This window comes from Anomaloglossus baeobatrachus, chromosome 4 (genome assembly GCF_048569485.1).
Source record: "Anomaloglossus baeobatrachus isolate aAnoBae1 chromosome 4, aAnoBae1.hap1, whole genome shotgun sequence".
Lineage (NCBI taxonomy): Eukaryota > Metazoa > Chordata > Amphibia > Anura > Aromobatidae > Anomaloglossus > Anomaloglossus baeobatrachus.
Window position 1 is genome coordinate 382,514,795 of NC_134356.1, and position 23,307 is coordinate 382,538,101.

At 43.5% G+C, this 23,307-nt stretch overlaps 1 protein-coding gene across 5 annotated transcripts in view; it reads right to left on the bottom strand.

The window, feature by feature from the left end:
• PCLO (piccolo presynaptic cytomatrix protein) overlaps positions 1 to 23,307 on the bottom strand; it is a 540,339-nt gene that overhangs the window by 230,345 nt on the left and 286,687 nt on the right. The gene's annotated exons all lie outside the window — the stretch shown is intronic.

Consider the following 23,307-nt stretch of genomic DNA (forward strand, 5'->3'; position numbering starts at 1 on the left):
GTGCTTGCACATAAACCCATTGATTTTAATGGGTTTACGTGTGCCCGTGTCTCCGGTACATGTGGGCACGGACCTAGCACAACCGGAGACACGTGCGTGTGAAGGGAGCCTAAGACTGTACTATTTTTGTTGTACAGTGTATCATTATATTAGTTTCAAACAATCTTCAGACCATGTTTCTTGCAGTACCTAGTAGGCTTCAAAAGCAATCAACCCTCTAGATATAGCAGTCAAAAGCAAACACATTATTTAAGTGGTTATAGCGGAAGAGAGGCTTTTATGCAATGCCTTTGGGTTTGGCATGGTTCTTTAACTCAAGGAATTCCATGTCGTCATAGTGTCTTAAGAGCATAAAGGCATCATTTGAAAATGTTTGTTATGTAATATGCAACCCTTAAAAAAGGACCATGCGACGATATGTATTTTTTAATAAATAAATAAACACATGAGGTCAGTTGTCCTACAGTGATAATCTCCTGCTGATAAAACACTAATTGTAGTGAAATAGCAAAACATAGTCCAGTAATTGACATATCACTAGAATCTGGGTCTTTCACAGATTAAATTGCGAAAACCTGTTGAAAGATTCCTTTTAAAAAATGCCATTTTTTGCTCATAAACATGCTACTTTTCGTTATTTTACACTGTTTTAGTCACTTTTAAAAAGCATCTAATTCTTATGTATACAAATTAAGTTTAAAGGGGCTTTCTATCTGTTTTTATATGTCCAAACAAGTCAAAAGAATTGACTTTGCTATATACTTTTATTATGTGATCTTCTCTGAGCACAACTTGCAATAGGCTATGTGATGTAGTGTTTCTGTGCAGTTCCTTCTTCCTGCGCTGGTTTGTCCAGGACACCTCCTCTCTGGGCTATGGATACAGATAAACCTAAAGGAACACAAAGATAATCCTTCTGCTGATGGCAGCCTAGTAATGATTTGTCTGTGGAAGAGGGGCAAATTAAATAGAATAGCAAAGGAGGAAGAAACTGCACATCATTAATACATCATATAACCTGCTGCAAAATGAGCTCAGAAAATCAGAGGTAATAAAAGTAGATTACAAAGTGGATTATATTAACTATGTGAAACCTACAGGTCAAGGAGCAACAAACCTCATTTCACCAGATGTACAAAATGTGACAAAAAAGTCACAAATAAAGATTTCTACCTCCAGTAGGAAGGTGACGGAAACAGTGGAAAATCAGCTCTAGATACAAGGGTTACAAGGGTTATGTCTAAATATTTATCAATATATGAAACATTGTTTAACACTTTGATAAATTTGGTGCACATAAAGGCAATGCACCCAAATTATTTCAAAAACTGATTTAACCTTTTACGTAAGCAACAAAACGCAGTGTGAAAGAGACGCATTGATTAAATCTATGTGTTAACCCATAGAGTAGTGTTTCTCAACTCCAGTCCTCAAGACCCACCACCAACAGATCATGTCTTCAGATTTTCCTCAATATTAATCAGGGAGTAATTCCATCACCTGTGCAACATTAAGGAAATCCTGAAAACCTGATTGAGAAAAACCTGAAAACATGATCTGTTGGTGGGTCTTGAGTACTGGAGTTGAGAAACACTGCCATAGAGCATGCTGTCTCCAGATTACATAGCAAAAATCTGCTGACAGATTCCCTTTAATAGACACCTGACAACTCTAGCCCCCCGCCTCAAACTGTTACTTTATTAATTGCTATCTTTATACCATCCCAACAAAATCTTTTTATTGTTATCTTCGGCTAAGTCCTACATCACTGCTCATTGTCATGGAGGCAGAAATTTGCTAGGAGTCGAAACTCTTGCAAATCATGTTGCCCACAACCACAGGGGCATGATAACCTGATTAGTTGGTTGACTAGTCTGGGAAAACAACACACAGAGGACTAGTAACTCAGTAATTAGCATATGACAACCACAGTTCTAAAATATTTTTTTTGCGTATGCAATAATAAAAGAATAAAAATGACTTCAGTACATTGCAAGAAGTAAAGGATAAAGGGAGAGTGCTCACTGGTAAAACAAAAAGCTTTATATTCCAGCAATAGTATTGGTGAACACTAGAGTTGAGCGCGGTTCGCGGTTCGAGGTTCTCCAGTTCGGGGCTCGAGTGATTTTGGGGGCTGTTCTAGATCGAACTAGAACTCGAGCTTTTTCCAAAAGCTCGATAGTTCTAGAAACGTTCGAGAACGGTTCTAGCAGCAAAAAAACAGCTAAATCCTAGCTTGGTTTCCGCTGTAATAGTGTAAGTCACTCTGTGAATCAAACTATTATCACATTTCAGTGTATAGTGTGCGTGAACAGCGCCTTCAGATCACTGCTGTTTCTATAATGGCGATCGCCATTTTTTTTTTTTTTTTCCTTGTCTTCCTTCCCTAAGCGCGCGCGTGTAGTGGGGCGGGCCAGCATGTCAGCCAATCCCAGACACACACACAGCTAAGTGGACTTTTAGCCAGAGAAGCAACGGCATGTGTGATAGGATGTCCATGTCACATGTCCCTGCATTATAAAACCGGACATTTTCCTCCAGGACGCCATTATGTCTTCTGCGTCTTTGGTGTCAGACATCACTGTCGCAGCTCCGTCCTCCTGAGTCCTATCGCCGATACAGCTGTATGCGCTCCATACACAGCGTTAGACAGCTTAGGGAGAGCACTTTCTATCAGTCCTTTTAAGGGCTCAAACCAGCAGGGTCAGAGAGCCATAGGTGACAGGTCCTGAAAACAGAGACAGCGTCTGTGTAGCCAAGGTCAGGGATTTCGTCGCTGCATTTCACCATTAGGAGGGAATAGAAAGGCAGGCTTCCATTCCTCTACCCAGAGCCCCACAATCCTGGCACTGTACCCTCCTGTCCTCTGCACACTCCAACTCATTATAACTAAGCCATTATGCTAGCAAACAGTCAGTGTACCTAGTGGCATCCTAAACGTGGCTATTGGACTTTGCTATAGTCCCACTAGTGCAAAGACATTTGCAGAGCACGTCTGCCTGCATTGCACACTCCAACACTCCAACTCTTTTTAACTAAGCCATTATACTAGCAAACAGTCAGTGTACCTAGTGGCATCCTAAACGTGGCTATTGGACTTTTGTCTATTCACACTATTGTAAAGATATTTGCAGCACGTCTGTCTGCATTGCACACTCCAACTTTTTTTAACTAAGCCATTATACTAGCAAACAGTCAGTGTACCTAGTGGCATCCTAAACGTGGCTATTGGACTTTTGTCTACTCAAACTAGTAGAAAGATATTTGCAGCATGTCTGCCTGCATTGCACACTCCAACTTTTTTAAACTAAGCCATTATACTAGCAAACAGTCAGTGTACCTAGTGGCATCCTAAACGTGGCTATTGGACTTTTGTCTATTCACACTATTGTAAAGATATTTGCAGCACGTCTGCCTGCATTGCACACTCCAACTTTTTTTAACTAAGCCATTATACTAGCAAACAGTCAGTGTACCTAGTGGCATCCTAAACGTGGCTATTGTACTTTTGTGTAGTCACACTAGTGGAAAGATATTTGCAGCATGTCTGCCTGCATTGCACACTCCAACTTTTTTTAACTAAGCCATTATACTAGCAAACAGTCAGTGTACCTAGTGGCATCCTAAACGTGGCTATTGTACTTTTGTGTAGTCACACTAGTGGAAAGATATTTGCAGCATGTCTGCCTGCATTGCACACTCCAACTTTTTTTAACTAAGCCATTATACTAGCAAACAGTCAGTGTACCTAGTGGCATCCTAAACGTGGCTATTGGACTTTTGTGTAGTCACACTAGTGGAAAGATATTTGCAGCATGTCTGCCTGCATTGCACACTCCAACTTTTTTTAACTAAGCCATTATACTAGCAAACAGTCAGTGTACCTAGTGGCATCCTAAACGTGGCTATTGTACTTTTGTGTAGTCACACTAGTGGAAAGATATTTGCAGCATGTCTGCCTGCATTGCACACTCCAACTTTTTTTAACTAAGCCATTATACTAGCAAACAGTCAGTGTACCTAGTGGCATCCTAAACGTGGCTATTGTACTTTTGTGTAGTCACACTAGTGGAAAGATATTTGCAGCATGTCTGCCTGCATTGCACACTCCAACTTTTTTTAACTAAGCCATTATACTAGCAAACAGTCAGTGTACCTAGTGGCATCCTAAACGTGGCTATTGGACTTTTGTGTAGTCACACTAGTGGAAAGATATTTGCAGCATGTCTGCCTGCATTGCACACTCCAACTTTTTTTAACTAAGCCATTATACTAGCAAACAGTCAGTGTACCTAGTGGCATCCTAAACGTGGCTATTGGACTTTTGTCTACTCAAACTAGTAGAAAGATATTTGCAGCATGTCTGCCTGCATTGCACACTCCAACTTTTTTAAACTAAGCCATTATACTAGCAAACAGTCAGTGTACCTAGTGGCATCCTAAACGTGGCTATTGGACTTTTGTCTATTCACACTATTGTAAAGATATTTGCAGCAAGTCTGCCTGCATTGCACACTCCAACTTTTTTTAACTAAGCCATTATACTAGCAAACAGTCAGTGTACCTAGTGGCATCCTAAACGTGGCTATTGTACTTTTGTCTACTCAAACTAGTGGAAAGATATTTGCAGCATGTCTGCCTGCATTGCGCACTCCAACTTTTTTTAACTAAGCCATTATACTAGCAAACAGTCAGTGTACCTAGTGGCATCCTAAACGTGGCTATTGTACTTTTGTGTAGTCACACTAGTGGAAAGATATTTGCAGCATGTCTGCCTGCATTGCACACTCCAACTTTTTTTTAACTAAGCCATTATACTAGCAAACAGTCAATGTACCTAGTGGCATCCTAAACGTGGCTATTGTACTTTTGTGTAGTCACACTAGTGGAAAGATATTTGCAGCATGATTGCCTGCATTGCACACTCCAACTTTTTTTAACTAAGCCATTATACTAGCAAACAGTCAGTGTACCTAGTGGCATCCTAAACGTGGCTATTGGACTTTTGTCTAGTCACACTACTGCAAATCTATGTGCAGCACCTCTGCATGACACCCTCCTGCTCTGTTTTTAATAAGCTATAATGATAGCAAAAAATACTGCCATTTAGTGGCATCATAGAACTGGCTGTTGTATTCCATTAGTGCCCCACTGGTGACAAGCTATTTATAGCACCTCTACATGACACCCTCCTGCTCTGTTTTTAATAAGCTATAATGATAGCAAAAAATACTGCCATTTAGTGGCATCATAGAACTGGCTGTTGTATTCCATTAGTGCCCCACTGGTGACAAGCTATTTATAGCACCTCTACATGACACCCTCCTGCTCTGTTTTTAATAAGCTATAATGATAGCAAAAAATACTGCCATTTAGTGGCATCATAGAACTGGCTGTTGTATTCCATTAGTGCCCCACTGGTGACAAGCTATTTATAGCACCTCTACATGACACCCTCCTGCTCTGTTTTTAATAAGCTATAATGATAGCAAAAAATACTGCCATTTAGTGGCATCATAGAACTGGCTGTTGTATTCCATTAGTGCCCCACTGGTGACAAGCTATTTATAGCACCTCTACATGACACCCTCCTGCTCTGTTTTTAATAAGCTATAATGATAGCAAAAAATACTGCCATTTAGTGGCATCATAGAACTGGCTGTTGTATTCCATTAGTGCCCCACTGGTGACAAGCTATTTATAGCACCTCTACATGACACCCTCATGCACATTTTGCTACGCTAATGTTATAGCAAACTCATGGAATTCATTGCTGCATTTCATAATTCGGAGGGATAGAAAGTCAGGCTTCCTTTAGCTTTTCCTTCTGTTCATAGACAGCATCTCCAAGAGCAATTTCCCCTCCACGTCTAAGTGTGGAGAGGCAGCTAGTGCGCATGCGTGTGCCGATTTACCCCAGCTGCAGCCTAATTACAGTGTTTCGCCTAGTGAGTATGCTCAGCCTGACTGTGTTATTCCTGACGCTAAGTCTTCATTTCGGGATACAGCGCATGCTCCCACACTAAGTGTGAAAAGCCTCTTTGCACAGGTGCTTGCATTCCGTGCCGGGTCTAAGTCCTGTTTTGTGCCTAGACACCATGCTAAAGCTGATAGTCTTTTTTCAGAGACTGTATTTCATGCTACTGAGCATGCTCAGGCACTTACTGCATCAGAGACTAGGTCCGGTAATGAACTCTTTGGCCCTGCCCCTGATGTGGGGGTCCCATATAGACCACAGGGCATCAGGTGTCCTCCCAAATGGCTTGCAGAGGCCCACCCCTATGACTTGTCACCGCATTATTGATGGTCAGACGATGACTGGTGAGGTGTTTGGGTCATGGCAGCCATGAGGTCATCATTGAAGTTGCGGTTCCAAATAGGACGCTAGTTATGCCACTCATGACGTGTCACTCTACTTTTGTCTCCAGGAGGTGCATTGTGGTTCACCCTGGTTTGGGGCGGACCCAGGTTATAAAAGGGGCTGGAGCCAACAAGGAGGTGCGCAGTCTTCTATTATGCTACGAAAGAGCACACCTCCATGTGTTGAACCCATTGCGGCTTTAGGCCAGAGGTAGGCAGGGATAGGGTGTCGATGCAGGCCACCACCACAGTTGGTAACGCAGAATGGTTAAGACCAGCTCCTGTCCTACCAGTCCTGCTTGTGCAGCCCAGTGGCATTAACAGGCCTGCTGCTGCTGATGCGCCTGCTGTCCACAGGTGTGCCCCTATGCACACGGTCAGCGTACTCAATGGCCCCTGTGTTGTTAACAGGGAGTTCCTGGGCTGGGTGGGCATGTGGACCCTGTGACGCTAACAGGGCTCACAGTCTCCAGATCCGAATGGCGTCTAACTCGGTTCAGGCTACTATTAGTTTCATAGCCACACAGCTCTGTATCCTCCACCAAACCTTCCAGTTGCCAACCTCTCCTTTTCCAACTGGGAGCACGGTGGACACTGACTGCTGATGGGGATATATACCTTTCTCTTTCTTTTCTTATTAATTTTCGTTATATAGCGGTAACATAGTATATACCACTTTATCCAAATCTGCCAGTCCCACTGTAACAGATGGTGTTTCTTCAGCAAATGTTACTGTTGCTTAACCACCAAATCCACGGACCAAAACTTTTTTCCCCTTTCCAACACACCTGTTCCCCTTTCCACCAGCATCTGTCCTTTTTCAACTCATTTTGGTATATGACCAAAAGTGCAACTCTGCAGGGACACTGTACTCAACGCCATCTCAGCACAGCAGCCATCCCTCGGTCCCTCCGATGTGGACAAGTAAAAGACCATTTCCTCCTATCCATGACAAAGCGTTGAGATTCACTCTGTGCAGCACTGGTGTTTAGTGGAAAAGTAGATCTAAGATTGCGTACCACATTCTGCAGATACTCCTGTATACGTGCATCCATTTCTATGGCAGGAATTATTTTGCCAAATTTTGTCTTGTACCGGGGATGTAACAGTGTGGCAACCCAGTATTCTGGATTACTTTGAATTCGTACAATCCGAGGGTCATGTTGTAGGTAGTGCAGCAAGAAGCCGCTGATGTGTCTTGTGCATCCAGGAGGACTAAGTCCTTGGTGTGTTGGTGGCAGAGAGGTAAGAATCGTGCCTCCTTCCTCTGCCCTCTCACCACAACCTCACACAACCGAAATGTGAGCAAGCTCTCACTCATCTGCTGAGTCTTCCATGCCCATCGCCAGTTCGTCCTCCATTTCTTCATGGGCTCCTGCACCTTCCTCAACACTTTTTGCTGATACTATGCGCCCTTGTTAATCCCTCTCCCTCACCATGACTGCCGCATAGGTGCCGCTGACCATCTGGACCTCGTAGATCTTGTTATCCCTTTCGCATATGACTCCTCTTGTACTTCCTCCCCTTCCTCTTGTCCTAACACCTGACTCCGAATAATAATTACAGTGCGCTCCATCATGTAGATGACCAGAATTGTCACGCTGAGAATGACATTGCCAGTGCTAAACATCTTCGTCGACATTTGTAAACTGTGTAGCAGGGTGCATAGGTCCTTGATCTGACACCACTCCAGCAGCGTGATCTGCACCACCTCTGGATCAAGTTATCCCAGGCTATATGTCATAACGTATTGCAGCAGGGTTCGGCGGTGCTGCCACAAACGCTGCAACATGTGCAGATTCAAATTCCTGCGTGTGGGCACATCGCATTTCAGGCGATTAACCACCAGACCTAAAGACTTCTGTAGCGACGAAAGTTGTTGAGCTGCTGTGTGCGCACGATGGAAGTGAGCACATAGCGAGCGTGCACGCTGCACAAGGCCATGTAGGCCGTGATGGTGTTTTAAAAATTGCTGGAGAATTAGGTTCAACACGTGAGCCATACAAGGCACGTGTGTCACATTGCCCTGACGATGGCCCGCAGCCAGGTTTGCATCATTGCCGCACACGGCTGTTAAGTCACCAACGGAGTCCGCTCCGTCAATTTGTACTCCGGTCGCCAGGTGACAACGTGTTCCTTTCATGAATAGTGCTGATGATGGGAGAGGAGTCGATGCCAGCGGCGCAGGTGGACGCAGGTTATGCTCACCCACTGGGCTGCATTACCTTGACAGATGCAGAATCTCTGGCTGAATGTAGCTGGTGGGTATCTCACAGATGAAATACCATCATTCAGCTACAACCAATGGGAAGACACCACACCCTTTTTTATGCCCATCCTGTCTGCAGACCACTGCCAGACATAGCTATGACCTCTGGTTACTTTTACCCCCAGTTCAGTTTTATGATTTTGTGTGCTTGTTACCTGACTACTTTTCCTGCTTGCTGTTTATGTACCTTGTTGGCCGATCCGCATTTCACCTATGCTTGTTTTCTGATTAAGTCCTGGCCGTCCCATTCTGTTCCTGTTCCTCAATTAATGTTTTGACCCTGCCTGACTACTATTCTCTGGAACTGCAGCCTTCCACAGGTATTAATCACCTTGGGCCCTGTGCAATTCCTAATCCCTGTATAGGGGTTAAAGGGTTTCAGGGTTCTAGGGGTCCTGCTTGGTGAGTGGCTTCCCTCTAGCCTATCATTAACAGCCCATCTGAGTGTGTGGATCAAGGAAGGCGTTACACCGTGCTCTCTGCAGAAGGCCATGTGGTCCAGGATAGTGCTTTAAAAATTGCTGGACAACCAGGTTCAACACGTGAACCACACAAGCCATGTGTGTCACATTGTCACAGCGAAGGGCCGCACCCATGTTTGCATCATTGTCGCACCCGGCCTTCCCTGGCTGCTGGTTGAGTGGAGACAACCATTGATGAAACTCGGTATCCAGAGCTAACCGTCCAAAACTTCTCAGCGGTGTGACTCACATTTCCCATACATTTCAAAGAAAAAATTTGACCGCCTGATGGCATTGAGCTCTGCTGCCAGCATAGTAAGGAGGTGTGTGATAGTCCTTGTGCACAGTTACAAGGAAGGGTGGCCTGACCACACAGGGTTTGCGCCAAGGTGGAGGACCCACACGAGGTTGAAGAGGCAGAAGCAGTGTATTAACTTCTACATACAGAAGAAGGATTGAAACAACTCGTGGGGACGGCAAGACTTGGACAGCAGACCCTTCTCCATCTCTCACCATAGTTTGCCAGTGCCCAGTCAGTGACATGTAATGACCCTGTCTATGCTTACTGGTCCAAGTATCTGTGTTGAAATGCACCCTGTCGCACACAGAGTTTCTCAAGGAAGTAGTGATGTTGTGTGCGACATGCTGGTGTAGCGCGGGCATGCTTTTCTTGGAGAAGCAGTGGTGATTGGGCATCTTGTACTGGATCACAGCGACAGACATAAGGTCTCTAAAATCCTGTGTGTCCACTAGGCAGAAAGGCAGCATTTCGGTAGCCAACAGCTTACAGAGGGATAGAGTCAACCTCTTCGCTTTGTCATGGGTCGCAGGAAGTGGCCTTTTATTTGACCACATCTGAGGGACAGAGATCTGGCTGCTGTGTGTAGACGGTGTTGAGTAGGGTGTCCCTGGAAAAATGCAGGTTTGTGAGGAAAGTGCAGGCGGAGACATGATGTTGCCTTCATCCAACGTTGGTGCTATCGATGTCTGAGAGAGCTGTACACACTCACTTGTTTCCCCTTCCAAACCAACTGACGACCTACCAAGCAAACTGCCTGTTGCGGTTACAGTGGTGGAAGTTGTGGGTGGAAAAACAGGTGTGACAGCTGTCCCCACAGTCCTAGAAGATGACGAGCGCGCGGATGCACTGGAAGGGGCAGGCGGTGGATGGTTCGCTCCGCTAGGCCGCATTGCAGCACGGTGAGCTTCCCACCGGGCCATATGATATTTATTCATGTGACGATTCATGGAAGAAGTTGTCAAACTGCTGAGGTTTTGACCTCTACTAAGAGAACCATGACAAATTTTACAGATCACATAATTTGGGCGATTTTTTTCTATGTCAAAAAAGGACCAGGCTAGGCAAGGCTTAGAGGCCATGCGACCTGTTGATCCACCCCGAATAATGCTCAGAGGCAGAGTGGTGGCTGAGGATGCAGTTGTAGACGTGCTACCAGTGCTCCGACTCTGTCCAGGAAGGCGCAAGGTAACTTCGTCGTCGGTTGCATCCTCCTCCACCGCCTCTGTTGACCTCCTCGAGTGTCTGACTGTGGGTTGACAGTAGGTGGGATCTAGAACTTCATCATCAATTGTTGTGTTTGCACTCCCCTCCCCCTCAGAACGAGCCTCTTCTTGCCCTGACCGAATATTTAAGTTGTCATCCCAATCGGGTATCTGCGTCTCATCTTCATCAGTATGTTCCTCATTGTCTATAACCACAGGTGTTGGAAAGGCAGCATTTTGGTAGCCAACAGTTTGCAGATGCTGAAAGTCAACCTCCAAGCCATGTCATGCCCTTCTAAAAGCATGTAAGACACAGCGAGGGGACTCCAACCACAGTCTCCCTCGTTGCCACTAATTGGGCCACACACACCCCACTTGACTGACATCGGTTGATGCCCCTTTTCAAAATGAAAAAGATGCTTTGCATGAAGCACTCTCAAAAATACGCGTGCCTTTCCCGTCCCCTGGCTGACCCAGGGGAAGAAAAGTCCTCTGAGAATCATGACTTGTTCATCTTGGTTCTTTTAGAAACACAGCGAGGGGACTCCAACCACAGTCTCCCTCGTTGCCACTAATTGGGCCACACACACCCCACTTGACTGACATCGGTTGATGCCCCTTTTCAAAATGAAAAAGATGCTTTGCATGAAGCACTCTCAAAAATACGCGTGCCTTTCCCGTCCCCTGGCTGACCCAGGGGAAGAAAAGTCCTCTGAGAGCCATGACTTGTTCATCTTGGTTCTTTTAGAAACACAGCGAGGGGACTCCAACCACAGTCTCCCTCGTTGCCAGTAATTGGGCCACACACACCCCACTTGACTGACATCGGTTGATGCCCCTTTTCAAAATGAAAAAGATGCTTTGCATGAAGCACTCTCAAAAATACGCGTGCCTTTCCCGTCCCCTGGCTGACCCAGGGGAAGAAAAGTCCTCTGAGAGCCATGTCCACATTGTCAGTGGACAGACGCGTGTGCTTATCTGCCAGCAGACCCCCAGCAGCACTGAAGACAGGTTCCGAGAGAACGCTGGCTGCAGGACATGACAAGATCCCCAAGGCGTACGTGGCGAGCTCAGGCAATTTATCCAGATTGGAAGCCTAAAATGAGCAGGGCTCAAGTTGCACAATAATGGAATCGATGTTTCCTTGCATATACTCATATATCTGTGTGTCCTCCTCTTTTTCCTTGTCCAGCTGTTTTGTTTTGGCATGAGTATATGTCCTTGTCACTTTCCCATGTGTTTGTGTTGTGTTGTGAGTTGTTTGTCACCTTTTGGACACATTTGAGGGTGTTTTCTAGGTGTTTTTCTGTGTTTGTGATTGCCTGCCATTGTTTCCTATGCAGTTCGAGTTCGGTTCGTCGAACGTTCGACGAGCCGAACTCGAACGGGACCTCCGTTCGGCGAACCGACCTCGAGCCGAACCGAGACCGGTTCGCTCATCTCTAGTGAACACCATTCTTTACTTCTTGCATTGACTTGTATATATGTATTTTTCTAGGAATTAGAGCACCACCAATAACAGTGGTTTTATTCTGCGCTCATTTGAAGCTAACCAGCCTCTGCACATGCAGTGCATGAACCTAGTCGCTACGTAATGCTGACTCAGTTTCAACGTTTGTTAGGAAGAGTTTTAAGATGGCAATACATGCATGGTGGCAGCTTATGGGCCTGTCTAAGCTGTCAGGTTCCCTTTAACATTGAAATTGCAACACCCCAAGGAAAGACCACAGAATTATTGAAATCACAGGATCGATAGACATGGTAATTATAATTTTTTCAAAACGTCTTGTTTTATTCAGCATCATGAATGAGCATATGTGACGCCCTGGCAAAACCATGTAGTCACACAGTTCAGGCCCCCGCATAACACCATCCCACACAGGGTTACACACAGTCGACCAGAAACCCTAGTCACCCCCCCCAGTGTAGGAAAGGCACACCAGTGGGCGGGACCAGGTGGATGGAAAACGCCCACCTAGGGTGTCTGGAGAACCCGGGACGGGAAAAACAGTGAGTTAAGCTTGAGTAGTCGGAGTTGAAGGTAGAGTGGAAAGGAGTAGTTGAGGAGGAGAAAGTGAAGGCTGAGAAAGAAAGGAAAGGCGTCGGGGTTGGAGCCCCTGCTTGCTGGCTAGGTGGCAGATGGTGGTCCGTATCTGTCAGGAGATGGGAAGACAGCTGCCAGAGATCCGAGGTGGACCGGGACAGGTTGGAGCCCGCCGGTACTGACACTGGAGAACCGACCCGGAAACCATGCACAGATGGGGTACTTGGACCCTGAAGCCAGGACCGGAACCAACGGCATAGCTTATTAACCAGATTATAGATCCTGTCCTAACCAAAGTCCCAAAAGCAGACAACACCCCACCACGGGGGATAGGGCATCCACCAGGGCCCGGTAGATCCCACGGGCCAGCGTCAGCAGGAAGGCTCCCAACAAAAGGACCGGGAGTGGACTCCAGTTTTTCCACCACACAAAAACACAGAGTGCAGAGGAAAGTGACCACCAGCCCGGATGTGGGACCAGACACACCCGACCGAATGGTTTACCATTGGACTTGTGTGATTCATTTAATCGTGAGTAAACTAACATCCCGTCCCCTGCAGTCACCATCCTCAGCATAAAAGACACTGGGCCCCAGGGCATCCATCCCTACCCACGGAGGGGTTGACATCCAGCTGCCATCCCATCGTCCCCCGGGTGCCCCACAACAGCAGCGGTGGTGCCACATTTCACCACACACCATGGGTGGTGTTACAGACAGTTTATGGCAAATCCCGAACAAATACGTCCCCTTTTATTTGAAGTGTCCGCGCGACCCCCGGGTCCGGTAGAATCCCTCGAGCCACACTGCAGATCCGGATTGGAGCAGCCCGGCTGCTGGCACAGGGGCGGCACACATACACACACTTACACCCCATGACGTGCTATAATTAAGGTTTTTAATTGCTGACTGAGGTGTTTTATGCTATTCTGAATACTCCTGGGCACAGAAACCATTAAGATATTCTGGCAGCAGCTCCCTTTGTAACTGACGTCAACCAATGATGTTTCAGATGTGCATGATGGGAAAAAAGTTCGGAGAAACTGCAGTCCTCAGTAATAAGTATGGCCCTGCAGGCTGCTCACACAAACATACACAACATGCATTGGAATTGTCGGTTTTAAAAACAGCTCCTTGGACACTTTAAAGTTATGGCAGTACCACTAGTTCCTTCACAAAATTAATATAACGCTAAGCTGCTAGTTTATCAGGGATAAAAACTTCAGGGATTTGTTTATTGTATTATTGTATATTTCACCCCCTAATACCATAATCCCAAGAATAGGGCCAGTGTGACATTTCCTCATGAAGGCCTCTTCATGGAACTGCCAAAGTGGTCTCCAGACCAATCTCCAGCTATTAATGCATCCAAGATAACAGAAAATGCACTAGGTGTCACCTGTATATTATAGCTGACACCCTGCTGTAGCAGCCATGATTGGTTGTAGAATTGAACGTGGAACTCCATAGATTCCATTGTCAAATGCACCAGTAGCATATAAATGGTAAACAGAAAAGGAGGGCATCATCTTTAACTCTATCACTCGAGATTGTAGTTGTGGGATCCCGATAGTTGCCATGGCAACCTAGAGCCAATTAAAGGCATCTGGGTATAGTGGCCTGATAGGCCCTGCACTAAGCAGGGTCTAACAGGCTGCATTAGTGTAAAACAAATGTCTTGTACACTCAGTACAGAAGTATTGTAGTACATTTAATCAGCAAAGAGAGTAAAAAACCTTCAAGTCCGGTAGTGGGACTAAGCAAAAATTTTTTAAAACTTCAATAAAGTTTGTAAAAACTAAAACAAAATGCACAAAAAGCATGAAAAAAATATCTAGAAAACTGTTTTACATCTAAAAATAAAACTTTTGTGTAAAAATAAAAATAAAAAAACAAAAATCAGTATGCAGAACATCTCAGACGTTAAAACTGTCATCTGAATATTTTAGAGATTTTTTTTTTCTTTTACAAACGTAGCAACACATAAAAACCCTACAGAATATAAAAAATTTGCAGATGCTAAAATAAGAAGATTCACATTACATGCGTGCTTCACTATAGAATGTATTTGTTCATACTAGATTCCACTGTAAATTGCACTAATAGCATATAGATGGTTAACAGAAAAGAAAGTCATCATCATTAACCCTATCAGGACCCACAATTGTGGTTGCTGAGTTCCGAAAGTGGCCACAGCAACGTAAGCCAAGTAAAGGCATCTGGGGTATAGTGGTCTGCTATATTCTGCCCTAAGCAGGGTCTAACAGACTGTGTCAGTGTAAAAACTAATGTCTTATACACTACAGTACAGAAGTATTGCAGTACTTAAAATCTGAAAATAGAGTAAAAAATATTCAAGTCCGATAGTGGGACTAATCAGAAATGTTAAAAAACTTCAATAAAATTTGTCATTTAAAAAAATGTACAAAAGAAGGAAAAATAGAAAAAAAAAACCCGTTAGAACTGTCAATTGTCTATTTTAGATAAAAAAAATAGCTTTACAAAAGTAGTAACACATAAAAGCCCTACAAAATCAACCATATTTGGTAGATACTAGAATATAAAGATGCCGGCATCTCTATAAAATGATAGTATGTACTTGTTCATATACTTAAAGTCACTTGCTGCTCATACAAATTAACAGAACATTATAATGCCCATAAATAAAGCTTATTAAAATACACACAAGGCGGTGAAGCATAAGGAAATCAATATGTTCTTCCTCTCACCTACCATCTGCGCTGCCATAGCTCTCTATGCACAAGTACCACAAGAGGAATGACTTGGAATTTTATTGTAATGTTGCGGAGGCCAAGAAAAAAAAATTGGTGTTTTGAATTTTCTTTTTTTTTCATTACACTGTTTACCGATCAAATTACTTTGTTTTATATTTTGATGGATCAGACATTTCTAAACACAGCAATACCAAATACGTGGGATTTTTTTAATTGTTTTACTTTCAATAGGGCAAAAGGGTATTTTTTACTTTTTTGTTCTTTTTTTCATATTGTTAAAAACTTTTTTATTACTTTTTATTGTAGTTACTAGTCCCCTTAGAGGACTTGAAGCTGTGATTGTCCGATCGCTTGAGCTGTACAGAGCAGTGCATAAGCACTGCTCTGCACAGCAGAGATCATCATCACCTGTGAATGCCGGCTCGTATGACCTCATAAGGCAGATACAGAGGTAATCAGCTGACCCCTGGCTATCATGACAACCCATCGGCGCCCTGCAATCAGATCCGTTGATGGGAGCATGAGATGGCGCTCCCCTGCTAGCACTTGTTAATTCCCACTGTCAGAGATTGACTGCGGGATTTAGCTGGTTAACAGATGCAGGTGGCTGTTAGAGGCACATGTCAGCTGATCAGATCAGCCAACATGTCCAGGAATAGATGCGGGCTCAACGTGCGAGTCTGCATCAAAGGCAGGGAAAATACCTTGGGCATATCAGTATGTCCAACGTTGTGAAAGGGATAAAAGCAATTTGTCAGCAAAATTTCTCACACGTGTAGATGTTTCAAAGACAAGTCCAGCAATACCTTTGGTGAGCCCGTTCTTTAATTACTAAGAAATCAGCGTTTGAATTGATATGCATATGATGCTGAAGAGCTATTTGTAGATCTGTAGCCTCTGCTACTCCAGCTGTAAATCCTCACAGTGCCTCATCCTGCTTGACTGACGACAGCTTTGACTGAATTCATACATCATAGAGGCAGTCAGTCAAGAATCAAGTGGTGAAGCTGGGTGAGGAATAGAGCTGGAGTGACAGAGGCTTCAAATCTACAAATAGTTCTTCAAGCTCATTACCATATCAATTCAAATGCTGATGTCTCAGTCATTGAGGGGAGGCTTGGCCAAGTAAATATATTGTTGGACTACGAAAGAGCTAGATGTACATATAAATAGTTTGGGAGGTGAAATTCTGCTGAAATTTTTGTGATTTGCATCTAATTCAGAAAAATCTTTTTAAAGCGAACCCCCTTTAAAAGGACTTTTCCAAATAAGATGGAAATCACAAAACTGCACACTACTCCACCCTTCTGTTCCTGTAGCAAGGCTGAGCATTGCAAATACTCATGCTATCATTGGAGCAGAAACACTTGTAGCCTATTACCGTTAGCTCTGATAATTTAGTGTAGAAGCTATAAAGCTAGTCGAGGTCATCAGAAACTCTAAGCAAATTACAAGATCACAGTTCTAACATACTAATAAGATTAGGCCACCACCCACGTGTTACTGTGCTTTGTAAGGAGTAATACACTCATTTTTTTTTCTTTCTGCATGTCATTGCTGCATGGTATTTAATGTGAACAAATTCAAAGGGCTTTTTCGTGGGATCAGAAATCTAAGCCACAGTAGCCGTTTAGTTTACCTTGAGAAAATGGAGTCACAAAACTTGTGTCGGTTGAAACTACCAAGTCATATTTCTTTGTAAGCAAATTATTGATTCATTTTTGCTCAATATGCTATGTATTGGATATTATTTTTTTTCAATCCATTTCATGGCCAAAGGGTTTACAAATACCCACATGTAGACCCAATTCTAAAGGCCGCTTTACACGCTGCGACATCGCTAGCGATGTCGATAGCAATCGCACCCGCCCCCGTCGTTTGTGCGTCACGGGCAAATCGCTGCCCGTGGCGCACAATATCGCTAGGACGCATCAAACAGACTTACCTTCCTAGCGATGTCGCTGTGGCCGGCGAACAACCTCTTTTTTCAGGGTGCAGTTCGTGCGGCGTTACAGCAACGTCAATCAGTGGGCCACCAATAGAAGCGGAGGGGCGGAGAGCAGCCGCATTCACGTCACTCGCACCTCATTGCCGGAGGACGCAGGAACGTTATTGTTCGTCGTTCCTGGGGTGTCACACGTAGCAATGTGTGCTGCCTCAGGAATGACGAACAACCTGCATCCAAAATGAGCAACGACATTTGAGAACTGAATGACGTGTCAACAATCAACGATTATTTACTATTTTGCGATCGTTAGCGGTCGCTCATAGGTGTCACACGCAACGATGTCGCTAACGACACCGGATGTGCGTCACGAATTCCGTGACCCAAACGATATCTCGTTAGCAATGTCGTTGCGTGTAAAGCGGCCTTAAGGCTTGTTTGTTGTTTTTTTTGCAGCCATAACCTGATTTCTTGGCAGTAAAAAAAAACTCTAGCAAAAAGGCAGGTTTTGTAGACTTTTTTTGCTTCTTTTCTTGCTGCATTTTTTTCTGTTTTTTTTTTTAAAGTCCTGAAGTTTTGCTTTGCTTTGACGTTGAAAGCATGAACAATACAAGGTGTTAGGCCATTAATGCAAGACATATGTAAAACCATAAAATATTTTTTGGAAAAAGGGCAATTTGATCAAAATATTTAGGAAAAACGTTTTTTATATCACAGAAAACAGTACATAGGAATAGTCCAGCTCACATTCAAAAGAAACTCCCACACTATGGAACAAGGATATGTGCCATTCAGATGTAGTAGATACCAAACAAGGCAAAAATTCCAGCTCTATGCTGTGCAGAAAAATGTATATCATGTAAAATCCGAAGCTTAAAATTCTTATATCATATGTCATATACACAATTCATAAAAAAACAATGTAGATCTTCCTATGAAATAAATCTAACTGCACACAGTAGAGTTGGAATATTTGCCTTGTTTATTAAAAAAATAGTGACTATTCTGAACAAAAAAGCTGGAATTATTTATAAAGTGCAACCATGAACCAAGGCTATGTGATTTCATGAAAAAATACACAATTGTAAAAACAAAAACAGCAGTGGAGAGTTGAATTGGTCGGCATTGTTCATTTAACACCTTGGCCGGGCATTGTCCACTTAACACCCTAGTTGGGCACTTTCACTTAACAGTTTGGTCTGGCATTGTTTAGTTAAAAGGGACCTGTCAGGTGCACTATGCACCTATAACCACGAGCAGTTCTGGGTGTATATTGCTAATCCCTGCTTAACAGTGCCTGTATCTAGTAGCAAAGATAAAGAGATCTTTAGAAAAAATATTTCTGAAAATCCTTCATTATATGCTAATGAGGCCAGTGACTACTTGCAAGGGTGTTACTTCCCTAGGCTAGTCGGCCCCCTTAGCATGTTACCATGCCCCTGTGGACGTTCTAACATGCTAATGAATGCACAGAGTAAAAGGCATGGTTGGTCTCACCTCAGCTGCCACAGCGCCCGACGCTGGATTTCAGCTTAGTGCGCATGATCCCCACACTTTAAGCCTGCGCACTATTAAGCTGAGTGTATGTGTCCCGGCTTCAAACTGGTGTAGTGCGCATGACCAAAAGTGTCGAGGACTTCTGATCATGCGCACTGACTATGCAATGGAAATAGGTACGCGCCTCACTGCCGATGATGACACTGGGCAGTGGGCAATGATATGAAAACCAGGGAAGTAGCAGTGGTTCTTCTGGTCTTCATTTCATGTACACGGTGTTACATTGATTTGGTTGTAGAATTAGTGGTATGGCCATTTCTCCAAATCACTGTGCGTTGCACTCATACTCTTTACTGAATAAATCAAGATATTTTGAAAATGTTGTTTCCATTTTTTATCATTTGCTTATCATTAAAGAGAGTATGTCACTCCTAAAAGTGAAAAGAAACTATTTGGACCTTCATATAGGAGATTTAGCCCCCTATAAAAATGTTACTAGTACAGGAGATTTTATCAAATGTGCTTTATAGAAAAACAGTTGTTTTACACATGTAAATAAGAGGGCTTGGCATGGTGATTGGCAGAACTTGCATTGGAACAATTTCTGATCTAACACCCCAGACCTTGATCATACTGACATTTGGGGGCTGAGCACGTCATTCCTCTCTCCTACGTAAAACAGTTGATGCACACATGATTACAAAGCAGTGACGGCAGATGAGAACAAGCACAATGCCGGTGTATGCATGCTCTCATCTCCCTCTACAATATATACCAGCTGCACACTGGATCACACAGCATCGAATAACTGCTATTAATAAAAAAGGGAGTTGAGAGTGCACATACACTGACATTGTGTGTGATTTCTATCCCTCTCCTGTCAGCATCAGCTGCCACTGCTTTGTAATCTTGTGTGTAGCAAATAGCTGATATACACAAAACACAATGCGAACTCGGCCTCTGCACACACTGACACTGTGTAGGCAAATGATCAGTCCCTCCAGGGTTAAGGTCCAGTCACACTAAGCAACTTACCAGCGATCCCAACAACGATAGGGATCGCTGGTAAGTTGCTAGGAGGTTGCTGGTGAGATGTCACACTGCGACGCTCCAGCGATCCCACCAGCAACCTGACCTGGCAGGGATCGCTGGAGCGTCGCTACACAAGTTGCTGGTGAGCTCACCAGCAACCAGTGACAAGCCCCCAGCGCCGCGTGGAAGATGCTGCGCTTGGTAACTAAGGTAAATATCGGGTAACCAACCCGATATTTACCTTGGTTACCACCGCACGTGCAGAGAGCAGGGAGCAGCGCACACTGAGCGCTGGCTCCCTGCTCTCCTAGTTACAGCACACATCGGGTTAATTACCCGATGTGTGCTGCAGCTAAATGTGCACAGAGCAGGGAGCAGCGCACAATGCTTAGCGCTGGCTCCTTGCTCTCCTAGTTACAGCACACATCGGGTTAATTACCCGATGTGTGCTGCAGCTAAATGTGCACAGAACAGGGAGCAGCGCACAATGCTTAGCGCTAGCTCCCTGCTCTCCTAGTTACAGCACACATCGGGTTAATTAACCCGATGTGTGCTGCAGCTACATGTGCACAGAGCAGGAGCCGGCACTGACAGTGAGAGCGGCGGAGGCTGGTAACAAAGGTAAATATCGGGTAACCAAGGACAGGGCTTCTTGGTTACCCGATGTTTACATTGGTTACCAGCCTATGCAGAAGCCGGCTCCTGCTGCCTGCACATTTAGTTGTTGCTGTCTCGCTGTCACACACAGCGATCTGTGCTTCACAGCGGGACATCAACAACTAAAAAATGGCCCAGGACATTCAGCAACAACCAACGACCTCACAGCAGGGGCCAGGTTGTTGCTGGATGTCACACACAGCAACATCGCTAGCAACGTCACAAAAGTTGTTCGTTAGCAGCGATGTTGCTAGCGATGTTGCTTAGTGTGACGGGGCCTTTAGTATATTTAGGTCTAAGGAGATAGATTAGTGAAAACTCCAAAGTGAACATTGTCCATCACTGTGAAGTGAGGGGCAAAGTACTGTTATTGAAGGGTACAAAGGGTAGAAAGCTGCACCAAGACCTAGGCCATACCAAGGATGACAACCCCTTTATGACCTGGCAATTTTCCTGTTTTTCATTTTTTGCTCCCCTTCTTCCGAGAGCCGTAACTTTTTTATTTTTCCATCAATCTTGCCATATGAGTATTTCTTTTTTGCGGAATGAGTTGTACTTTTAAATTAAACCATGAGTTTTACCATATAGCGTACTGGAAAACAGCAAAAAAATTCCAAGTGCGGAGAAATTACAAAAAAAGTGCGATTGCACGATTGTTTTTGGGGTATTTTATTCACTGTTTAGTATATGGTAAAACTGAAATGTCAGAGTGATGCCTCAGGTCGGAATGAGTTCATAGATACCAAACATGTATAGGTTTATTTTATCTAAGGGGTGAAAAAAAATTCAGAAGTTTGTTCAAAAATAGTGGCACAGTTTTTGCACCATTTTCCATGACCCAAAGCGTTTTTATTTGGGATATGGGGCTCAGTGATGGCTTATTTTTTGCATCTTCAGCTGACGTTTTTAATGGTACCATTTTTGCGCAGATGCTACGTTTTGATTGCCTGTTATTGTATTTTGCGCAAAATTTGTGACGACCAAAAATCGTAATTTTGGCATTTGGAACTTTTCTGCCCCTATGCTGTTTACCAATCAGGCTAAATGATTTAAGGTTTTAATAGATCGTACATTTCTGAATGCGACGATACCAAATATGTGTATATTTTTTATTGTTTAATTTTCAATGGGGCGAATGGGGGGTGAATTGAACTTTAATTTTTAAAACTTTTTTTTACTTTTTTTATTTTACTAGCTTCCCTAGGGGAATATAAGGATCAACAGTCTGATCGCTCATTCATTTCTGTTGGTCAGAGCTGCGCATCTCTGATCAGCAAAAATGCTGCATTTCTGTTACAGCTGCTGCTCTGTCGGCTGTAACAGGAACTATGTCATGATGGCAGCAGAAGTCATCACATGACCCGTCGCTACCATGGGAACCATTGGCTCCCCATGATCGCTTCACGGGGCCTGCGATGGCGGCGGGGAAAGGTGCGTTACCCTCCACTACCATTTAAATTGCATTGTCAAATTTTGACAGTGCAGTCTAAGGGGTCAACAGGCATGGGTGGATGGTGTATCCACCCGCACCTGTTAACTGCACTTGTCTGCTGTTCAATCAGCAGACATGAGCAGGGATCACCGCCGACAAACCGCAGTAACCGACGGTGATTACCGCAACATGATTTAGGACGTATCAGTATGTCCTAGGTCATGAATGGATTAAAGACCCCTCATTTACATATTTAATAAAAAAATTCTATAAAACATATTTAGTAAACTTTACAGTATAAGTATGATTTTATTGGGGCTAAATTTCCTATATTAGCATATAAATAGTTCATTTCTAGTTTGGAGGGTGACAAAGTCCATCCAATGTCACTCAGATTGAGCAATTTTTTAAACAATAATGAACAAAAATGTCAACATCTAGATAGTAAAAGGTGTTTGAGACATACCCCAAAAACTTGCAGCAGCAATTGTAGTGAAGCGATCCTACAAATTATTGACTTAGGGTGAGAACGCACTTTGCGTTCATCTACTTGCAGTTCTAAACGCAAGTTTTGAGCTTAATTGATTTGACCAAAGTTGCCTTTTCCAGAAATTTAGCGCTGAAAACGCATGCGTATTTACCACGTTTTAGATGCGTTTTCAGCGCTTTTTACATGCTTTTTCACCTGCGTTTTGACAGATGCGTTTTGAACATCAAGACACTGCTAAATAAAGTTTAATATGTCAAACCCAATGAAAAAAGAGAAAAAAAGGAACACATATAGATTTTTAGAAATAATAAAGAAAATAGAGATATTGAATAAAATTATAGCGTTAATATACTATTTATTGCAAAAATAGCAATAAATTATAATTTTTTTAAACTTTATTTGTCGGACTATGTGTGTGTGTAAAGGGACATATGAAATCATTATTTTAATGTCCAAAAAGCATGCGTTTTTGAAGTCCAAAACGCATGTTTACTGCACATAAAAAGCAGGTAAAATGCATGAATTTGAAGGAATCTTGGTTTTTGCCATTTCTCATTGACTTCAATGTTAGCAAAACGCACTGAAAATGGCAAAAACAACTGACATGCTGCTTCTTTGAACGCATGTTTTTAGCCACAAAATATGCAAATTAAACGCAGTGTTTAGAAACGCAAAGTGCAGTCTGAAAATCATCATTTTCCATTGACTTTGCTGTAAAATCAAAACGCATGCCTTTTGGCATGAAAAAGGTGCTTCTCAAAACGGACCTAAAAAGCAACTGAAACGCAGGTGGAAACGCAAAGTGCGTTCTTACCCTTAGAGGGGCTGAATACAAATGCACATCACAATTTTCAGATTTATATTTTTAAATATTTAGAAAACCA